The 15973-nt window shown below is 38.0% G+C and overlaps 1 pseudogene; it reads right to left on the bottom strand.

Annotated features, from left to right (window-relative positions):
- Positions 1-701: 701 nt before the first annotated feature.
- LOC138608442 (uncharacterized) lies at positions 702-1595 on the bottom strand (annotated as a pseudogene).
- Positions 1596-15973: the final 14378 nt, after the last annotated feature.

Here is a 15973-nt window from a genome sequence, read left to right as displayed (position 1 = left end):
CAAGGAAAAACTTCCTTTTAAACAGGCAGAAACCTCGAGCAGAACCAGACTCATGTTGAACAGCCATCTGGCTCGACTGGATGGGCAGAAAATGGGATAGAAGGAGATGCAGGATAGAGACAGGCAAAGAGAGCAACAACAACATATGTCCTTGTTACATGAACAACAACAGACACATACTTATGGTTACAATGCCAATAATAGTGGTAGACTAGGGTGAAGATTAGCAAAATAAATAAATAGATAAATTAGCGAGAGAAGCAGAGTAATGATAAAGGCTGAGGTAATCGTAATTGTAAAAGTTGAAGTCAACAGGTCTACTATTTAGCATATGCAGCAACGATAATGATACTATGGGGAAGGCTGATGTTAGTAGTTGTTGCAGTCGAGCAGGTCCACAGCAGCAGGTGGTCTGCAGCAACGATCCCCAGGAACCTTCAAGACAAGTGAGCATGAGAACTCCCGGGAAGATATATGGTTAGTAATGTTAATGGGACCAGAAGATACAGAGTTAATGAGCTGCATTAATATGACAGAGAGAGAGAGAGAGAGACAGAGAGGGAGAGAGACAGAGAAACACAGAGAAACAGAGAGAGAGAGAGAGAGAGAGAGAGAGAGAGAGAAGCTTGGTGTGTCAGATCCCCCCGGCAGTCTAAACCTATAGCAGCATAACTATGGGCTAGTCCAAGCCTGAGCCAGCCCTAACTATAAGCTTTATCAAAGAGGAAAGTTTTAAGTCTACTCTTAAAAGAAGAGAGGGTGTCTGCCTCCCGGACCTTGACTGGTAGATTGTTCCAGAGGAGGGGGGCCTGGTAATTGAAGGCTCTACCTCCAACACTACTCTTAGAGACTTTAGGTACCACAAGCAGGCCTGCATCCTGGGAGCGCAATGTTCTAGAGGGGTAATATGGCACTATGAGCTCTTTAAGATATGATGGTGCCTGACCATTAAGAGCTTTGTAAGTAAGAAGAAGGATTTTAAATTCTATTCTAGATTTTACAGGAAGCCAGTGCAGAGAGGCTAATACAGGAGAGATGTGATCTCTCTTCCTAGTTCTTGTCAGCACACGTGCTGCAGCATTTTGTACCAGCTACAGAGTTTTTAGTGACTTATTAGGGCAGCCTGATAGTAACGAGTTACAATAATCCAACCTGGAAGTAACAAATGCATTGACTAGTTTTTCTGCATCGTTTTGAGACAAGATGTGTCTGATTTTTGCTATGTTGCGAAGATGAAAGAAGGCTGTCCTTGATATTTGTTTTATGTGGGAGATGAAGGACATATCCTGATCAAATAGAACTCCCAGATTCCTAACAGTAGTGCTGGATGCCAGGCTGATGCCATCTAGGGCAGCTATATCATTAGAGAAAGAATCTCTAAGGTGTTTTGGGCCGAGCACAATAACTTCAGTTTTGTCTGAATTAAGTAGCAGAAAGTTTCTAGTCATCCAGATCTTTATGTCCTCAAGGCATGCTTCTAGTTTAGATAGCTGATTGGTTTCGTCTGGCTTCATAGATAAGTATAATTGAGTATCATCTGCATAACAATGAAAATTAATGGAGTGTTTCCTCATATTACCAAGAGGAAGCATATATAAGGTAAAAAGAATCGGTCTGAGCACAGAACCTTGTGGAACTCCATGACTAACTTTGGTGTGCATAGAGGACACATCATGAACATTAACAAACTGAGATCGATCTGATAATTAAGATTTAAACCAACTTAGTGCAGATCCTGTAATGCCAATCAAATGTTCTAGTCTCTGTAACAGGATGTGATGGTCTATCGTGTCGAAAGCGGCACTAAGATCTAACAGGACGAGTACAGAGAGAAGTCCTCTGTCTGAAGCAGTAAGTAGATCATTTGAAACTCGCACAAGTGCTGTCTCAGTGCTATGGTGGACTCTAAATCCTGACTGAAAGTCCTCAAATAAACTGTTGTTATGAAGAAAGTCACATAATTGATTAGCGACTGCTTTCTCAAGGATCTTTGAAATAAAAGGAAGGTTAGATATAGGTCTATAGTTAGCTAAGGTGCCTGAATTAAGGGTAGGCTTTTTAAGAAGTGGCTTAATTACAGCTAGTTTAAAAGACTGGGGTTCATAGCCAGTCGATAAAGACATATTGATCATATCTAGTAAAGAAGTGCTAATTGAGGGAAAGACTTCCTTAAGCAGCTTGGTTGGAATCGGGTCTAAAAGACAGGTTGATGGTTTGGACGAAGATATCAGAGAATTTAGCTCAGGAAGGTCAATTGGAGAAAAACAGTCAAGATAAACATCAGGTTTTTGAGCAGTTTCCAAAGATACATCTGCACCAGTTAACGGCAGGAGGTTACAAATTTTGTCTCTAATCTTTAGGATTTTGTCATTAAAGAAGCTCATGAAATGATCACTGCTGAGGCCTATAGGAATACTTGGCTCAGTGGAGCTGTGACTCTCTGTCAGCCTGGCTACAGTGCTGAAAAGGTACCTGGGATTGTTTTTATTTTCTTCTATGAGGGAGGAGTCGTAGACACCTCAAGCATGCCGTAGGGCCTTCCTGTATTTATTAAGACTATTTTGCCAGAGTAAACGAGACTCTTTTGTTTTGGTGGATCGCCACATTCTTTCAAATTTACGCGACATTTGCTTCAAGTTACGGGTTTCTGAGTCATACCATGGAGCTAGCCTCTGTTGTTTAATAATCTTATTTTTTAAGAGGGCAATCGAGTCTAGAGTACTTCTCAGCAGACCTGCAGTATTATCAACAAACTGATCAAGCTGAGAGGGACTAACATTAGCATAAGAACTTTCTGTAGTAAACAGATGTGGTAAAGAATTAAAAGCAGTTGGAATTGTTTCCTTAAATTTAGCTACAGTCCTATCAGACAAACATCTTGTGAGTACATTTTTGTTAACTGGAGAGTAGTCGGTTAATAGGACATCGAATGTTACTAAATAGTGATCTAATAGAAGAGGATTTTGTGGGAAGACAATTAAGTTTTCGGTTTCAAGGCCATAAACTAGAACAAGGTTGAGGGTGTGGTTAAAGCGGTGAGTAGGCTGGTTTACACTTTGAGTGAAACCAATAGAGTCCAAAAGGGACATAAATGCCATGCTAAGACTATCATTATCAACATCTACATGAATATTGAAGTTCCCTACAATAATTATTTTATCTGAACTCAGGACTAAATCTGATAAAAACTCTGAGAATTCAGTTAGAAAATCAGAGTATGCTCCAGGAGGGCGGTATACTATCACAAATAAAACAGGCTGTAAAGTTTTCCAAGCTGGGTGTGAAAAACTCAGAACAAGGCTTTCAAAAGAGGAGAAACTAAGTTTTGGTCTAGGGTTGATTAGAAGACTAGAACTGAAGATAGCTGCTACTCCACCACCTCGACCAGTGTCTCGAGGAATATGAGTATTAAGATGACTGGGAGGAGTGGATTCATTTAAGCTGACATATTCTTCCTGACACAGCCAAGTCTCAGTTAAAGAGAGTAAATCAATATGATAATCTGATATCAGATCGTTCACTAATAGAGCTTTAGATGACAGGGATCTGATATTTAACAGACCACATTTAATTCTCATATTTTTTGGCATAACTTTGGTTGTTGTTTTATTTTTTATTACATTTTCTTGATTTACTCCTTTTTTATTTAAGTTTGAATTAACTGTAATAAAAGGCCTGGGTTGGGGGGCAGAAACAGTCTCTATAACGTTAACATTGTGGCTGGGAAACTGCTCACAGGGAAGCTCAGAGGAATGTGTAGGACTACAGCTCTGCCTCCTGGTATCAACTCTGGTATGTCAGGTTTTACGACTAACAAACTTAGCCATATTACGAGACAAAAGAGCTGCACCATCCAAAGTGGGATGAATGTCGTCTCTTCCGATCAGAACAGGCTTTCCCCAGAATGTCTGCCAGTTATCTATGAAGCCCACATCGTTTGCTGGGCACCACCTCGACAGCCAGCGGTTGAATGATGACATGCGGCTATACATGTCATCACTCGTCAGATTGGGCAGGGGTCCAGAGAAAACTACGGAGTCCGACATTGTCTTTGCAAATCACACACCGACTCATCATTAATTTTAGTGACCTCCCATTGGCGTAACAGGGAGTCATTAACGCTGACATGAATTACAATCTTATCAAATTTACGATTATCCTTTGTCAGCAGTTTTAAATTTGACTCGATGTCGCCCGCTCTGGCCCCAGGAATACATTTCACTATGGCCACTGGCTTCGCTAACTTCACTTTTCTGACTATGGAGCTGCCAATAACCAGAGTTGGTTTCTCAGCGGGTGTGTCGCTGAGTGGGGAAAACTTGTTCGAAACCAGAAGTGGTTGGTGGTGAACCGTGTTCTTCCCTCTGAGAGTAACCCAGCTACTGCATCCCGGCTGCTCGGGAGTTGCCGGGGGAGAAGCTACGCTAGTTTAGCCCGCACCGGCTACTGGCCCTGGGGGCTTGCTGCTGACTATAGCAGCTAGCGATGCTTGGTTTTCCAAGGTGCGGAGCCGCGTCTCTAATTCCGTGATCCTCGCCTCCATAGCTCCAAAAATACCACATTTCATACAAGTATCCTTATCCGTAAAGGAGGTCGAGCTAAACATCTGACACACCGAACAGGGCAGATCAGGAGAGCAGGAGGGAGAAGGAGAAGCCATTTCAATTGATTAAGCTAGCTGCTAAGCTAACGGCTAAGCAAGTATAAAGTTAAGGGTTTAGCAGATATGACGCTAATGCAACAACGAGAGTGCTTGATGAAAACTAGTGTCTGTTTAAGTACACAGCAGCTGACTAACCGCAGTAATGATAATTACAGCAGATTAAACGATTTAGCTCGAGCTCTTACAACAGCCACAAACAGCACAGGACAACACAGTAGCAGCGAGAAAACAGGAAATGACGCAATACGCTCACACAAGGGACCCACCAAAAATGATTAGCCTAGTGAAGATACCTCCCCTGTTAAATATCATTGCAAGAGAAAAGATTAAAACTAAGATTGCATAATTCATCAAAGTTTAAAGACTAAGACTAAGCAGCAGAAATACAACATTTATTAAAACAAATACAGTTGGATGCAATAGAAGTTTATGTTTACAAGTTAAGAGATCTTACAATGAAATCCACAAACTGTTATAAATCGTTGCCATTCAGAGTTCCCTTCAGATGCTTTTTGAATTATGACAATGTAATGATGGAGGTAAGTTGTTCCAAAGAGATGGTCCTCTGTATTTCAATGAACATTGATAAAGGGAAGTCCGACAATACGGAAGATATCATTGGGCTATACTGTAAATTGTACCACTATTTAATTATAACATATTTTTTATATATTAATATTATTTTATATATTATTTTAACCAAGGCTTTAGAGAGACAGAAAGAATATTACTCAATTAGATATTGTGAGAGTTCCAGTTTGGCCAGCTCTTTTACCAAATCTTTAAAAATATCCTTGTTTAAAACAACATTTAATAGCTATCTTTAATCCTGCCCGCTAGACCTTGTTAGGTCTTTCAGTGTGATAAGTTATAAGTTTAACTTAATAGTTAAACAATGAAAGAGGGTTCATTTTTGTATGTCAATGTTTGTTTCTAACCAGGTCCTCATGCTACAAATGATCCCTCTCCCAGTACCTCAATGTCATCCAGGTACCTAGATGCTCGTAAGTGGAAAGTACAGTTCTTACATTTTTGACATTAAGAGTAATACTCACATTTGTTTTAAGTTTATGATTTACCAAGTAACTGTGTGTCCTAATGAGGTTGCTAGGGCAACCTTAATGCACTTATACTCCGAACTGCATCCATAACAATCCTTTCTTTATATTTGAAGATTTTACTTTACAGAGGTTGGAGGAGCTTTTACAGGAGGAAGGCAATCCTGATGGCCAACAGCCACCATTATCTAGCTGGAGCAAAAGACAGAGGGAAATTCAGCAGCGCTGGCAACAGTCAAGACAGCAAAATATTGACAGCCTGCTAGCAGCCCAGAGCACCACAGAAAGATGCTGTAGTCAGTGCAAGTCTGAAAAAGCTGTCATCTGTTGCAATGAATGTATGCCTGTGGAGTGGTTTTGTGCAGAATGTGACCGTGCCATCCATAAGCAGCACATTCTACACAACAGGCAAACCATTATTGAGGGTTTTTATAAGTACATTCCACCCTCAGACGCACTGACTCTTATGGATGGGAAGTACAGCGTCTGTGAGCAGGGTAAGTGTTTCTTTATGTCTCTTTATGCCTCCATTATTTTGGCCATAACTCAAGAATGTATACCCTAAATATGACAATATCTGAATATGCCTGGATGCACAGTATTGAAAAAAAAATGACATTGCGATATTATTTGATTAATTATCATTAATTCTAGTAAAATTTGTTACTGTCCTGTGATGCAGATGTTCTTAAAGATAATATTGTGATCCTTGCTTTTCCTGCAGCATGTTTGTTGCCCATCAAAATGCCACCCAGAGATTGCTGTGGTGACTCTGATTTCACTCTGTCTGCTGGTAGACCTGTCATTCTGGTTTGCATAAATGGTATGTAAACTAAATGTCAACTATGTATACCTTTAGGTATTACTTTGGATATTCATTTTTGATTTCTCCTATTTTACTGCTTTCAGGCCGTTGTGATCGTCATGTGCCACAACTTACATGCATTCACTGTCACAGTCAGTGGACTCCTGATGAGGCTGATTTTGTAAGGAGTGGCTACTGGCCGACCACAATGCAGGCACAGACACTGTTCCAACGGGACCTGTTTGAGTCTTTTGAGGCTATGAAGACAACAGCCCCAGGAATGTCCAGACAGGCCTTCACAGCAATACTGGACCAGAGGACAAGGCACTTTGAAAGAGTGAGTTAAATTTTCATTCGACATTTAACATTACACAAATGAAATGTCAAATATCCTAAAATTAATCCTAAAATGAATCACAACTTTGTAGTTGTGGATGAGATGGGACACAGACACATCAACATATTTCATATAGGGTTATTTTATATTTAAAATGCTGCGTTGACTTAAACATTTGTATTTTTATATTGCAGATAGGCAAAGTTAATTCAGATGTTTTCCAAAGGAGCTTTTTGCAGTACATTTACTGCAAGTTTGAAGAAGGGCAACTGATGGGATCGGAGTTATTTGTCTTTCCAGCCTGTGTGCCTGATCAGTTAGCTGTGTCATTGGATGGCAACAGGAAGCTCTACCGGTTCCAAAGTGGAAATCAGTGAGTTTTATGTACTAAACACAGACAACCCACAATACAGTCGATATGTAAGGTTTAACTTGCAATGGTAAAAGTGAACCTCAATAGTTAGGGAATATTGACTGTTTTCTTGTAGGGATGAGGAGCCTGGCTTCTTTGATGGGGTTTTCTTGGCAAAAGACTGAGGTGTCCAGTTTTGTTGAGGAGGTCCGTGGAGCGGTCAAGAGTGTAAGTTTATCAACACTCTAAACAAAATAATCTTATTGTAACATTGTGGCGTGTTTTATTGCAAACATTTCAAAATATTTTACCCTTTGTCTGATAACCCAGCTTTAGAGATGAGATGGAGATGTTAAGCTAAGAGAACTAGTGTGCATGTTCTGAACAAGAGAAGTAAGCTTATCAAGAACCACAATGACGGGGTGCCCTGGTGGCATAGGGGTTGCGAGAAATTATTGTCACCTCTCTTCCCATACCTGTAATGACACCCTGTGTAATTTATCTGCTGTAAAACATATACATATGTAATAATGGCAAAGAAGCAGTAACCATATATAACTATGTAGAGATTTAAGTTTCAGTTTAGAATATTGTTTTCTACTTTAATACAAAACTTCATGTTGGGTTCCTCTTAGCAGTGAGTATGACCATACTCAGTGCTAAGACTCTCAGCTCTAAGATTCTAAGGTGTTTTCCAAAGGAAGGATAAAGACTGGTCAGTTGTTAAAGAGAATGAGAAAGCAAAACAAAAAATCTGAATTGATTGGTCGAACATTGATCGTTAATGTCACTCTCTTTATTTTGGCAGACTGGTGGAAAAGCCATGTGTGGTGAATCCCACTGGACAGCAGCCAGAGAAACCTCTAGGCAGACTAACAAGTTGGATGAAGAGGGTTTGGAAATTGCTGTTTGTAGGCATGGATTTCTTCTGAAAGGTATCTTCTAGTTTCTTTTTCTTTGATGTTTTGAATGTTAAATCTTTTTTATGTAACCTAGTTTTCAATGTCCAGTATGTTCAATGATGATTTTTATTTCATCCCCAAAGGTCTGAACATGTTTCGGGGTGAAATCTTTGCTTACCCAATGTTCCTGCAAAAAAAGAGTTCCTTGCCTCCAAATTTGTTGCCATGGATGTTACCTGTCGATACTTTCCATATCTGGCAAAAGTGACTGACGTGCTATATCATCTGGATCCTCTCAAAGAAATGAAGCCATGCTTGTTTGTAATGCATGCTAAAGCACACAACACTAACTGTGAGGTAATGTATGAGTGTTTGAGTATGAGTGTGTTTTCAAATTTATAATAGCAAAAGTTGTAGAAAAGGAACATTACATTTACATACACTTTATCAATAGTCTGAAATGGGTCTGTATCATAACTTACATATACAATGTTGCATAACAAGATGTGCTGACAAAAAAAATCCTTCGGAGTGCAGAACTCTGACCGTATTGCACCGTATCATCCACATTCAATTACTTTGGTTATTTATATTCTCTAATTCTTGACCACTGATTTAGAGGTCTATCAAACTGTTGACAAAAAGATATTTGGGTTGTCCACATACATGACTAACTAACAACTACCAGCCAATCAGAAAAATGCTCTAACTAACAATGTTTTCACTGCCTTGACAAAACTTAATAGTTCCTTGTCAACTGGCTGCACATCTCCCTGCAGATAACGTTGAGTGCAAGGAACCAGGAAGGGTTAGGCACCACTATTGGTGAAGAAGTGGAGCAAGTAAACAGTTTTCTCTCAAGATGTGCTGTGACTACCAAATACATGGCCAAGTCAGGTTTGTAAATGTACATGCCTATGAGAGTTTTACATTTGTACATACATACAATTATTTTCTGCATTGTACAAATTATCATAAGATGGCACTTTTGGCAACTAGTAGTAAATTCTATAATTGGCTAGTTTTTTTGCTGAAGAAAAACTCAATACACAACCTACCCAAAAGTGGGATCTTTCTGATATGTTCACATACCCTGACAGCATGCATTTGAATGCCAATTCAGTTTGTCTATTTATTTTATACTTAACAGTAAGAACAGACATGTTAACGGTCCATGCCATGGGGTGGAATGACCGCAAGAGGAACAACCTCCACAGAGCCTTGTCTTCAAGATACAGCAAGGTGTGTTAATTTTCTGGGTTTTTTAAATTTTCAGTCAACATGTAAAGTCTATATAGATGTGGTACTTTCATTATAAGATTGTCTGATTGAAAGATACAGATGTTTATTCAGTAATTCATTTAATTCAGTGCAGACAATCGGTAGCATCTTTTCGTTATAATTGAGCAGTGTGAAATACTGAAGGCATGTAAATGGAATGTAAGTTTTGCTGCATATATTTGTGTTGGATCCAAACTTTTTTCTTTACCCTTAAACAGACATTAAAAAATGCTTATGAGGCAACAGTGACCCTGAAGGACATGCAGGAACAATGGCAGTGTTCTGATGACACACTAAAACAGTGGGTAGCTCAGGTCAAGGAGTGGGCCAGTACTGGTAAGATTATGGTTGTTGTATAAAATTCATGTTATTTACTGTAGGTGTTTTGTACTATGGACACACATTAAGTTGAAGTTGAAGTTCTGTGTATGGAGTCCTTGTTTTCAAAGGCCAGTTGTACTTGACATATAGCAACATCTCAGCACTGTATATCATCATAACAATACATAACACCCCCAATACAGTAAACAACACGTTTTGTTTACTGTATTGGGGCTGGACAGCGTAATAAGATCACTGACCAAATTGTAATATGGTTATTGCAGTGTAAAAATATACAGATGTATCTGTTTTCTACATATTAAAATGTTTATATAAAACAAAGAAAATGAAATACAACTGTACTGTTTATTTAGTTTTATACTGATGACTTGATTTAACATCAAGTAACCACAAGCTTTATTTGGTTTACTTTAGACTAATTTTATGAAAGCTTTTGATGAGCTAATCAAACCCGGATTTGTTCCATCGCAAGTCACAGTGTAGCTGTATATTGTTCTTTATACCTCTAAATAATAGAAACATGTTTTTTGTACATTTCAATAGGAAATCCTGTGGTGTCTTCAGGGGATGTGCCTGGATTGCAGAGCTCTATGGAAAGTCTCTTTACCAGCATTTGCCAGAAGAAACACTATTTGTACCGGCAAAATGGTATGTTGAACTCAAAATAAAACTTACTCAACTTACATGTTTATAATAACGTCTTTTTTCTTTTCTTTTTTTTTTTAGATCGGAATAAAAAGCAAAAGAACATTGTCCAAAAGATCTCCCAGCTAAAACAACGGCTACTTCAAGAGATTTGGAGATATGATCAGTTGCCTGATGCTCTAACTGTAAACATAGATTCAGTAGTGCAGAAACTCTCTAGCAAGTCTGAAGAGAGCATGATATGGCCATGGCAGGAGCAGAGTTCAGGTATTTCTCTTATGCATATTTTAATAACTGTCATTCTTGTCAAATGTAGTTATTATATGAGTAATTTATCATTTTGTTGTTATCTGTAATGTCTTTACAGATGTCTTTACAGTAAATGTCTTTACATTCTCACCAAAAAGAGGCTTTTTGACCAGCAGATGCTGCTTTCCAGATTAATGAGGAAAAGCAGATCCTCCTAAAGGAAATGATGCAGCACTGTCTCTACATCAGGGATTCCTTGGAAAAGGTCCAATCATTGCTGACCACCATTCTAAACCAACATTCAGAAAGTATGTTTAACTGTGCGATACTGTATATTTTTATATTGTCATATGTACTGTCTGTATAATGTAAAACATATTCTTGGTGGAAATGAAAACAGGACATTCACTGATATCTATACCATGTTCATGTCACATAGAATGGTTAAAACATATTCCCATGTTTTCCACTAGCACCATTCACATCATCAAGATGGTCATATCAGAGGGCAAAACCAGGAAACATTTTCTTTATAAAATATAATCTAGATCAGAGTCCTGGTCCTAACTCACCTCTGTACAAATAACTAGATAGACTGAGAGGGTGGATGTCAAGCTGGTGGGTCCAGGTGGGCCGGGCTGGCGGCTTGGTTAAGTGTGGTGACTGTATAGTTTGATACACAGCTGTGTGAAGTCCTGACGGCTGGGTTTAAAGGCACAGTTTCTTAATATCGGCTGTGTGCATTTCTGTGGATTAAGTGTTGTGATCCTCTTACAGTGTTCATATAACATCTACACCTGCCTTTATAATCAAACAAGCACAAATTCCCAATAGCTGCCACCACATACGACATGCATTTATTTGGACTGACCGGCAAAGCGACTTATGAAGCTGATGGTTGCAGCTAAAAGACATGGTAATCTCCCTTTCTACAATATGAGACCTTTAATCACCATGAATCACAGCCTTTGACTGACCTAAGGCATGCTTCAGTACACCTGAGCTTTCAGAAAATTATGAAAGTATTTTAACCAAAAAAAAAACGGGATGAATTTTGAGTTTCCTAGTCATAATTTAATCCTAAAGTTGCAGTTATTAGTCATAATTTTGTAATTCTGATAACTATATTATGACATGATAGTACATAATAGAGTAAAGTTACTCCAAAAAATACAAGGCAATTCAACATATTAGGCTAGTGAAATCATATGCCTAATTGATGCAACTAAACAATCAGCAGTCACACAACTTGGTATTCATGAGCTGTTGTTTCCCTTTTATGAAGTTAAAAAATAACGCAACCATGCCACTGTCCCTCTTTCCACTTATGTGTAGTGATGAACGCACATAGATTTGGTATCCAGTTATACAGCTCTATGCATTTCAATGGGGCTTAGTAGCCCGCTTTAGCTTATGTTATAATTGTGCTGCACAATTACTGTACGATTCAGTTCTAGAGTTTCCAGCAGCTGTTTTCATCAGACAAGCAAAGATAAACCCACTGCATACTACCTGCCGAGGAGCAAACACACACATTTGCAGACTAGCTGAGTGCCAGACATGTTTTTTAGATATTGGTAAAGATTTAAATAGAGCTAAGGGAGTGTGAACACCACTCCAACTTATCGTATTGTTTAATAACTGCTGGATGGACAAACTGGTGACTGTTTGTTAGCATGTTTCACCATAGTTACCATCGCAGTGCCGTAAGTTGCCATCAAATCTGACCAAACCAGCGTGCTTCCTAAAACCTATAATAAGCTTGCAAGGTTCCTGGTCACAATTGCACGTAATAGAGAAAACACATTAGAACTACAAACATAGCGCAGCAGCACTCTACTGTTTATTGCAACCATGATTGCATCTTGGTCCTTATTTTAGTTCTTGTATCGTTCTTCCGGGGAGGCGTTAGGGTTGTGAGATTAGGGTTTAGAAAACATCTATTCACTTTTTTTTTAGTACAAAGTTAACGTAAATGTTTAAATCGTGAGGACATCTATGTTATGAAAACATTTACACATACAATATTTGTGCTATTTTAGCCATGATTTCAGCTGCTCTGTTTCGCAGACTGAACAGGGGTGTGTTCAATGGCCGTATGGATTAAGCAACGTTTCAAAACAGAATTTCCGGGCCTTGTCCCTCAATCTATTTTTGTTATTATAAAGTGGTAATGAGGTTTATAATGTGTTCACATATAATGCGGCTTCCAAACGAGACGACCTCGCACCTCAGTGCACTGCAATCAGATGGATTAATAATAAACGTAGCCAGTTAGTCAGTAGCCTAGTCGGCTCCTGAACATGACCCAAAGGAGGCTGACGTATACCTAACTTATTACTGGGTCCTGTATGTGTAAATGTATGAATGTGTAAACCATGGTTAATCCCCGTAGGGAAATTGTTTGTTGCCTAATAACTTAATCTTTCATTATACCCCGAGTTCCCAGAACATCTTATTAAGGTTATGGTGCAGGTGAAGGGGTTTGTGTCACCACCACCACCACCTATTCAAACAGTGACAAGTCATGTCAAACATTGAAAGGACTGTGGTGTAAATCAAGTTTTTCAATTAGACTTTTAGAATGTTTTTAACCACTTTATTAGTAAAATTAGATGCTTTATAGGGTGAGGTTGTATAGTCACAAATGAGAACTTAGAACTCAATTCTCCTAAGAAATGGACAGTGTCTATTTATACAGCTATGGTTATATGGCTGTTTATGTTTATAATAATCCAGGATTTACTTATGTGACAGAAACTGTCAGATAGGTTTATATTCAAGTGTTCCTGTATGACTGTCATTTCCAGTCTTCGGATTTACCTGGACTATAGTATCAGACTTATACTGCTTCCACGATCCGCTCTCATGTTGATGAAATGATGTGGTTCCATGAATGAAAAAGGGTTTTTCATAGGCTACTGATAAATGTGATTTTATCTGTTTACCTGAACTTATACTTTTAAGATAGGGACTTCTAGTAAAGGAATATGACACTGTGGAAATTAGAGAACTGCTGATTGTGTTCCATGAACGGCAAACCATAATCTGATTACTTGACATACAGTCCTAAAACCTTTAATTAGTAGCCCCCAACATGAATGTTAATAAACTCAATGGAAGAAAATCAGGCATTTATGTTATAAATGCTGAATCAGTATACAACACGGTCCATGTTTCCTACTATTTTTCTGCTTAGATAGTCAGCACATATTGGCAAGTAATCCACCAGTTCAGTGCAAACCAAACCTACTCTCATTAACATCAGCACATCTCTACTGTAGTAGAAACAAGGGAATATCTTTGATGACATAGAAAACAAACATTTATTTATCAATAAACAGACAACACACATTTAATTTTGAACAACAATTCATTGCAAAACAAGAGGCAAATGGCATAAAGACAAGCAACTATTTGGAAGAAACATTAAAGCTTCCAAAGTTTCCAAAATTCATGTAATCCAAAAAAACAACAATTTCCTAGAACCTATCCTTCTAGCAAAACATGTATTCACTAGTTAACCCCAAAGAGATGTACTGTTGAGGTTCCCAGGACGGAGGCCAAACCTTTTTGCTGAAACAAACAAGAAAGGGTTTGTATACATACATTTCAGCTGAAATACAAGACATGTATAAAGACAAAAACCGTCTTAAAACTGAAGATAATCTAATATACTGACAAACAGTGTATTCTGTGGTTGTTATAAGGCTCTACAAATTCAAAAGTAAAATTATATGAGTTCTATTTATGTCAACTAACACATTCTTTTTACATCTGTACATTGAATTAGAAGTTTAGGGGAAAAAGTTGCACTTTTCGTTATTTTAAAAATCTAAATGACTTAAAAAAAACCCTGCAAAGCAATGTACAATGTAATACAATGCACCTTTGTAATAATTTACTGTATATGTATACTATTCAGCCTTTGCACACTTTGATTTGATTTATTTTATGTTCTTTTATGTTATAGCACTTCCGAGTTTTTTCATTGTTCCTTTACTTACCATGCAGGGCATGGAAGCCAGTGGACAAGGACTTCTTTTTGACCCTTAAATAAAAACAGAGGCCATGGTTTAAGTCATACAACTGTAAAAAACAAAACCAAAAAGTTAATTGTAATACACCTATGACATTGTATGCAGTGGTATAAGAGAACTGCGATACAAAGTCTTTGCACTGACATATTAGTGTTTTATGTCATTTCAGTGAACCTACACTCTATACTACAGTCCTGGTCAGAAATATTGACACCCCTTTTATGTAAATAAATTCAGAATATCTTCAGAAATATAGGAAAAGTAATTATTCCCATCGTTGTTGTTATTCAATAACTTTTGACATTTTATTAAATATTCAGATTATACTAACTGATCTATTTGTATAAAATTCTGTACATGAAATTCATGGGTGCCAATAATTGTGACCAGAGGATACTTCACCCCCAAGCAGGGGGGGAATGACAGAGGGCACATCCCCCATTGAGCAACAATGACTGGTTTAAAGTTCACCACCATTCATAGATCATGTTTACAGAAATATTAATTCTCCAATCACTAACATTTCTTTCACGATGCTTCGATACATATTGCACTGGAAACACCTCCAGGGCATTGTGGTAAGGGCAATCTGTAAATTACGTTAAAGGAAAGTTTGCATGACTAATACTGCTGAAAAATAAAATTCTACATAATATGCCCAATTTTACAGTGTGATTTGCATACACAAAATTAACTTATTTATTAGTCATGACTTGCCATCTCATTATTACAAGATATAGAGATATTTTCTCGTAATTTTCAGAAAGTAGGTCATTTTTTCTTTTGTGAATGCAATGTGCTTCACAGGCAGGGTCGAAACATCTCCCATGCACTCCCCATGTGCTCCTAGAACACCCACACTGAGTACCACATACATAAATGTGTTTCATGCATTTTTTGTATTTGCCAAATGTGTGTGTTATATGCACCCATACTCAAAATTGCATATTTTACAACACATCTGATCGGTTGAAACCATTTTTCAACTGAAGTTAAGACTGCTAGAAAATATGAAAACATACAGATTTTCACCTACCCTCATCTTTCCTTGTCCTTCTTTTGCCACGTTTTTTGCCGTGATATTAACAGCAGACCTACAAGAACATGAAACACATTCTGTTGAGTTATACAATACATTTTTAGACATAGTTCGCTTTCTATATCTGGAGCATCATAATACATGGTAATGGTAACATGCAATAGTCCACCTGTGACATCTAAAAGATTAATGACACCATATTGGTTGTTAGTTTTGATTCCTGTAGTGTTCATCCTATAAATAATAAACTGCAACAACTT

This window comes from Semicossyphus pulcher, unplaced genomic scaffold (genome assembly GCF_022749685.1).
Source record: "Semicossyphus pulcher isolate SPU_LCO1_2020_fin unplaced genomic scaffold, fSemPul1.0.p SCAF_5, whole genome shotgun sequence".
NCBI classification, from domain to species: domain Eukaryota; kingdom Metazoa; phylum Chordata; class Actinopteri; order Labriformes; family Labridae; genus Semicossyphus; species Semicossyphus pulcher.
The sequence above is the reverse complement of the archived record's forward strand: the minus strand, read 5'-3'. Positions and strand labels throughout refer to the sequence as shown.